This window comes from Misgurnus anguillicaudatus, chromosome 3 (assembly GCF_027580225.2).
Source record: "Misgurnus anguillicaudatus chromosome 3, ASM2758022v2, whole genome shotgun sequence".
Taxonomy (NCBI): Eukaryota; Metazoa; Chordata; class Actinopteri; order Cypriniformes; family Cobitidae; genus Misgurnus; species Misgurnus anguillicaudatus.
Window position 1 is genome coordinate 4896554 of NC_073339.2, and position 7639 is coordinate 4904192.

The 7639-nt window shown below is 35.5% G+C and overlaps 1 long non-coding RNA gene across 1 annotated transcript; it reads right to left on the reverse strand.

The window, feature by feature from the left end:
• Positions 1 to 689: 689 nt before the first annotated feature.
• LOC129443910 (uncharacterized) lies at positions 690 to 6876 on the reverse strand. Its single transcript, XR_008644249.2, has 3 exons — positions 6035 to 6876; positions 5568 to 5634; positions 690 to 836 (listed from the first exon to the last, which is right to left on the reverse strand). It is a non-coding gene; the product is annotated as an uncharacterized lncRNA (long non-coding RNA).
• Between the last annotated feature and the right edge of the window lie 763 nt (positions 6877 to 7639).

Sequence of the window (7639 nt, forward strand, 5' to 3'; positions counted from 1 at the left end):
CTTTTGGCATCCTTTACTGCTTTTCTGACATTGTATGCTGCTGCTTTGTAGCCTTCCATATTGCCAGTCTCCAGTCCTAATTTATATGCAGCCGTACGTTGTTTCAGGGTGTTTCGAGTATTTTTATTTATACATGGTTTATGATTTTCATATATTTAACAGTCATTTTAGGTACATGCATATCTGTAATTGTGGAAATGATGCCAATGACATTTTCAGTAAACACATCAATGTCGGTATTAATATCGACAGTGCAATTTTTGAACGCAACCCAAAGTGATTCGTGTAGTGCCATTGCATGCTGTCCTCTGATTGGTCTGTCCACTGAAGCACCTCTCTCATCATCTGGGGCTTCCTTCATAATTTATTGACATACGATGGCCAGAGGAAGATAGCAGCATGATCGCTTTTCCCCACAGGAGCAAGAGACTGGGCTTTGTATCCACTCTTTAATGGAGTATAACAATGATCCAGTATTTTTGACCCTCTGGTTGCACAGTCAATATGTTGATTAAAGTTTGGCATCACTTTCTCTAGATTTACTTTACTTACTTTGCAACCACTAACGCGGCTTGGGGATCGCTCACCTGATAGCTGCTCAATTCATCATGGAGCACCATGAGAGCTGTTTTTGTACTCATCTGTGGTGGAATGTACACTGCTACGATTACCACAGATGTGGAAGATAGTGAGGCCGACTTTTTATTGCCAGGAATTACATCATTCCAGGAGAGCAGAAGCACCGCAGCATGTTGATGTTTCCGCTGTTACACCAGCCCTCATTCACCATGAAGGCTACGCCACCTCCGATCCCCTTCTTGGACTTCTCGAAAGTTCTGTCAGAAAGATAAACGGAGAGGTTCTCCATCAATTTCAGGTATATCATATCGTCATTGTTTTATGTAATTCTAAAAACTTCCTGCTAGTCATGAATGTAATGAAATATGAAACAAATGTCATGAACAATATGCTTATAGGCATATACATTGTATATTCACTACTAAAATGGCCCAAAAAAAAGAAAATCTTGATTTTGTGATTCACAAAAATGGTGTAGCACATTATATTGGTGCACAGAGTACTGTATATGCATGCATTAGATAAAACACTCGCAAATGGTTTGTTCACTATTGTTTTGTTTACAAATCAAACACAGTTTTAAACTGTATAAATATTAAAACTAGACAATCCTGAATTAGTTGAACACGTGTGTTATTACGTTACAGATATATGGAGAATTCTCAATCTGAGCTTTAATAAAGAAAATACAATTCCCATACGTGGCAAAATCACGTCCAAACACCTGACAGTACAGGAATGATGAAAAAAAAAACTTTAATCAACAGTTAGAAGAGGAAATTAGTTTCCACTTTTCTACTTAAGATATGATACACATAACCAGATACAGATAATACAGTTACAGTATTATTGTTGTGATGCTAGGTCATTGCAAAGCTAAGATAATTGACGGCAACTGTCCTCTCTTGGCACTTAACACGTTTGGAACTCTTTTGAGGAGACTGAAGTCATTCGATTAGAATTAGAAATAATCCTTGATATCATATCCAGTTGCTGCCCACATACGCAAGTGGCCGCGTTTTAAGACTTTGGCATAGCAATGTACAAAGCCACTTCCCACATAGCAATTTTCTCTGCCCCATCTCTGGCCAACACAACCAGCTTTTGCTTGGCCCACATACCACATACCAAGTTAAATCTTTTTTTTCTTTTTTTAGTTTTTGTATGTGTAAACATGTGACACCATAAATTTATGAATCATGAAGACATTAAAATTATACTAGTATTTGCTTCACGAAATGTTTAACAACATGCATTTATTTTACACGATTTTGCCCCATTTTGATTAAGTTTCAACATGTTAATAAAATAGACAAACGTAATGCTATTTAAATTATTTTTAAAAAAATAAGATGATGAATCACATCATTTTGATTTTACTCACAAACTGTTTATAAGGAAAAGACTAAAGTTTGCAAACACTTGGATAAAAAATATGTTGATGATCAAGATGATCAAGTTAATTTGGATTTCTCCACTTAAAGGCGGAGTCCACGATGTTTGAAAAACGGTTTGGAGAAGGAGACGGGCCGACTACCAAAACACACTTATAGCCAATCAAATCAAATCAAATGCCGGTTTGCGTATGTGTGGGGAGGGTCTATCAACAGAAGGTCCAGATTCTATTGGGGTAGGGGCGTGTTTGTTTAGGTGATTTCAAATATCAACATTGGCTTTCAAACATCATGGACTCCGCCTTTAAACACAATTGTAATTTTTGCCATCTTTGTCACTTTCACCTTTGGCTTACTCAATGCCAACATTGCTAACATGATGTTTTGGGTCAGGGTTGTATACTCGATTAATATAAATTTACATGTAATGGTGTCACTGCAATCTTGTAGATACTTCACATTTTTATTTTACATTTTATTTACATTTTATGGTATTTTATTTACCTATCAAAACCTGTCAAATGTAAAAGCATGTCTACTTAAAAACTTACTTCAACTGGTAACACCTAAATATTTAAACATTTTTAACTTTAATTATTTCACTTAAATTATCAATAATTTGATCCAACTTTAACTTTTTACAGTGTATATTATTCAGATTTATATACCATTTAAGTATGCTGTCTTAATAATCACATAAAAATGTTTGGTACTGTGCAAGCACTTGAATAAGTTTAACTAATAATATTCATCTTAAAAACCCTATACTCTTTATATTTCATGTTATAACAATTCCTATCTACTGTTTATATACTACTAACATGTATTTATTGTACATTTTCTGCTCTGCAACAATGCAACAATATTTTTGTCAAAAGTGCTATAGAAATACATTTGAATTAAAGTCATTTTAACACATTCTTTGTTGTAAAGTGCATGATCTTCAGCTCTCTGCTGCCCTCTTGTTACTCTTAACTAGGTTAAGAGACCTCTCCATCTCTCTTAAATAATTTAAGAGCTGAGACCTAGTCTTAACACTTAGGAGGCTTTATAAATCAAACTTATTCTTAAGTCTAGGAATAAGAGTAAAATGACGTCATTCTTAGAATTTTGACACACTAAAGACACTGATGTGTAATATATATATATATATATATATATATATATATATATATATATATATGTAAATCAAAACTTCAGTACTATGGCGACTGTTTAACATCAGCAACATTTAAAGTGAATGTCAAACATGTGCTTTGCTTCCATGTGCCTCATGCTTATATTATTTATTATCGAAATGGAACAGCTCTTGACAATGATTTATCTGACTTACAAATGAGGCAATTACTGTAAGCAATCAAATCAACAATATGCACTTATTCATTGTGGATGAGAACAGAGGTGAGACTACTAAGATGAATACATGCAACAGTGCCGGCGCCAGCCGAGCGCTGATGAGGGGGCGTTTGAAAAACTGAGGAGGGGGGGGGCGATCACATGAATGTATATAATTTTCCCAGCTAGAAAATAAATATAGCTTTGGTACGTTCCTTAAGTTTTAACGCGTTATATACAAATATCTCTTTAATACAACCACAAAAACTGCAGCTATAATGAGCAACGTAAAGTGCTCTGAACAAGTCAAGCGACCAATCAAAATTCCACTTTTTGTCTGCTCAAGTAGCAGTGCTTCGTCTTCTGAGAATATAGTTCCCTGTATGTATACTGTTAAAGGTGGCTGTGTCTCATATGACCTTGTTATTTGTACATGGTGTGACTATACAAAACACAACATGTGAAAATGTTCACGTTATTTTGTCACTTATTGGGAGCAATATGCTAGCTGGAGCCATTTACTTCCAGTCTTTGTGCTAAGCTAGGCTAGCGGTGGGTGCGTCAGAGTTATGGCACGCAAGGAGATGAAAAGGGTGTGTATGCTGTTATCTAACTCTGGGGGATACAGTGAATAAGCTAAAATCCCAAAATGTCAGCGTGTTCCTTTAATGGTGATCTGAGGGGCGGGATAGTGCCGGTGCGCCGGCCCTGACATGCAAGTCAAAGCATCATGTGAAATGTCACAATCACTTTCATTGAAAATAACTTGAAAAAAATGAAAGGCAGGGTTTTCCTCGCCGTTTGAAAACATACAGCTGCACAACATGCGAGCTGATAAGAAAGCTTACGCCTGACCTCAGTGTATTTCTAACAGAGTTTCTGTTGCAAAGAATGAGGTTCATAGCAGACCGCACCAATATAAACGCTTTTGTTTCATCCCGTATCCCACTGGGGAAACCCTTATGAAAATAAACCATGTATTTTTGTAAAAGTGTAGTAACTATGGCTTTTTTATGTATTGATTACTAATAGCAAAACCATGGTTTAATTGTGTGCTTTTTTTGTAACCATGGCTTTACTACAGTAAAATTTATTTTTTACTGTATAGTAAAACCATGATTACATTTTCATAAGGGTAAATACTGATATTTTACCAAAACTCGATATACTGCCATGTCATCTAACATCTGATCTCATGAGAGTTATTACAGCCCATAGGTCTGCACCAGAGTCATATAAAGAGAGAGTTACGAAACGCTTTGATCTCGCCGCTGCGCGGTCACGTGATTCATGTAACGTTCTACAGTTCCTAACCAAGCAGGGCTGTCAATCTGTTTGCATAGGTTTTCAGCTATTTTAGGTAAATATTAGCTTGTAATGTGAATTGATCACTATACTTACTATGTTTATAACGTTTTTTTTTTTACTAGGGAGTGATGGAAATACAGTTAATCAGTTAATAAAGATAAACAGTTGATGATGACCCAAAGATAACTGTGCTTATCTATACCAACTACAGCAACACAGTTTATCTTTTATTTGTATAGCAAAAATATGGCTATATAAATGGCTATCAATCTGCTAAAAACATAATTCCTACACTTTTACTATATTAAAATGACAAAAAAGATCGCCAACGCGGTTATTTGTAACAGTGAAGCATAACAGAAACACACTAAATTCATATTTAATTGTATTTATAGTACACATTAAATGTTAATATAATTATACATGATTTTCGAGGATACATCACTCGTATTACTTACCAAACACAATAAAACACATAGCAGCATTGTGAAGCAGTGTGACTTTCTTATAAGGCATTTAGATTGTCGCCCCCTAGTGTTACTCGTAATATATAAAAAAGATAAGTATAAAGTAGATGGCCACCAGTAATAAAATATTAAACCATTAAATCTATATTATTCACACATTATACACAACTCATTAAAATAAAAAAAAATCTAGTTATTATTAACGATAATCATTACCTACAGCAGAGTTCATAAAATATCACTGTTGACTATATTCATAAAATGTCTGAAAATGTAAAGAGAAACGGTAATTTCATCGATTTACCAGCAGGTGTCATTGAAATGAATGGGCTTCAGTGCTGCGTTTGGAACTATGAGTCACTACATGACACGCTGTTACTTCCGCATTCCATTCTTACAACGGACGTCTATGTGAGTGTCGTAACTCTCTCTTTATACGACTCTGGTCTGCACTAAAGGTTTCATTGAATCTCTCTTAGCCTACCTAAGAATTCAGAGGTCCATTTATCAGCATCCATATTCAAACTCCAGATCAGAGCTTCTGATAAACCCTAAAACACACACAAATCAATCACATCACATTAATAAACACAAGTGATGTGAATTACGTATCAATCACCACAATCTGCAGATACAATCTAATACTAAATGGTTATCATACAGTCAATATAGTATCATACAGCACAGTTTTGTGTAAATGGTAATATCAGTAACTATAACGTAATTCAAATATACACGAATCACTGTAATTTGCATCTTTCTGTACATCTGTCACTGTAAGTGTTTAAGATGAGCTTTATATTCAGTCAGTGATTTGATTAAGAAAATATCGCTGGGATGATAATTGTTGTCAATGTTTATATTGTTACATATCAGTGCTGTTCTGATGTTTACGCTAACAGCAGCTGAAAGACGCGACATTAAACTGATATAAACATGTTTGAGTCTCACCTCTGAATCTTTGCTCGGGTTTCTACTTAGTTCTACTTTCATTTTATTCGGCAGCATTTGGTTGGGTTTCAGTTTGTTATTAGAACTCAAACCGACACCGTCCATCTTCACTTCCGGCTCACAGTCTCACTTCTTGAGATACTCCAAAACTTTTAAACGCGTCTGAAAACGCCTGGTTGACGCCAAATGCCAGCTGAGTTCCAGCTTTCTTCAGCTGGGCGCTTTGGTAGCTGTGATACTTCAGCTGTGTGAGCCAGTTGGTTGCTATGGCAATGTCCCGCCCCTCCTCCACTGTGATTGGCCAGCCATTTGAGAACTGACATTGATGAGCGGAGCTTTTCATTTAAAGTTGAATCTCTTTTTTTAACTCTCGACGCTCAGCGCCGATCGCGGAAAAACAAAGAAAACAAAGAACAGAAATCAAACATAATGGTGACAAAAATGCTCCACAGCTTTCTGTTCCAGGAAGAAGTGAAAATAGATGAAGAATTTCTTTGTGTTATTGTTTAAAGTGGTGTCCTGTCGCAACATTTTCACGCGCATGCGCCGTCGTATGTGGACTGTCCGCGCGGTCTCAAATTTTGGGCAACGCACGGACCGCCAGATACCCTCCTGATAAAAAAACGTCCCTAGTATACAAAAAAAAAATGCTAAAATTTATATTTTTTATACGCTTGACTTTATCTTGTTTAAACTATACATACATCAACCTATTATGTTTTAAACAATTCTGTTTAATTTTATACTTACTTAAATGATACATTTTTTGTGGTACCTCACCTGGCAGTGGGCAAATTATAGACAGGAGAAATACATAGGCTACTGTATGCATTAGAAAATACACATCTATTTGAAGAGTTTCGTTGCAAAAAGAGATAACCACCGTTTTTTAAAATTGTTCAGATATCTCGTTTTTTTTTGGTTGTGCATTCCAATTAATTTCAATGCAACTGCAGTTGGTTTGTTTTGATTTATACCTTCATAAAAATACAGCTAAGTAGCATCATAAAACAAAATAATAACATGATAACATAATAATAAACATGTTTTGACAAAAATGTTTAAAAAAATGGATTTATCTCGTTTTGCAAACTCTTCATTTAAACAAAAAATAAATAAAGTCAACAACAGCAAAAAAATGAAACGCATTAATAAGGAAATGCCCTTCATCCAAAGTAGCTTCTATATGTGGATTTTGGCTCCATGTGTAGAAAGATCAAAGTTCATAAAAAACACGCCTTCTTGGCATGTGTGAAAGATGCTTTGACACTGGAGATCTCTGTCACAGCTGCACGGCTCAACATCAAAAACACGCGCATAAGACAACATACACACACACACACAAACACGCGCGCGCTCTCGAATGATTATGACATCATGTGATAAAGCCTTTCTTTCAGTATTATCCACTATATCAAGTAACATATGCATTTACAGTTACATGAATTTGGTTGAAGTAGCAACTGTTAAGTGATATGTCGTCTTGAAACGTCTCAGAACATTTCCTGGAAGATCCACATTCAAGATTTTATCATCAGGAAACTATTTGACCGATTAAGAATCTGACACCATAGACATCCAAAAGAGAGAGCTGGAACAACAAGA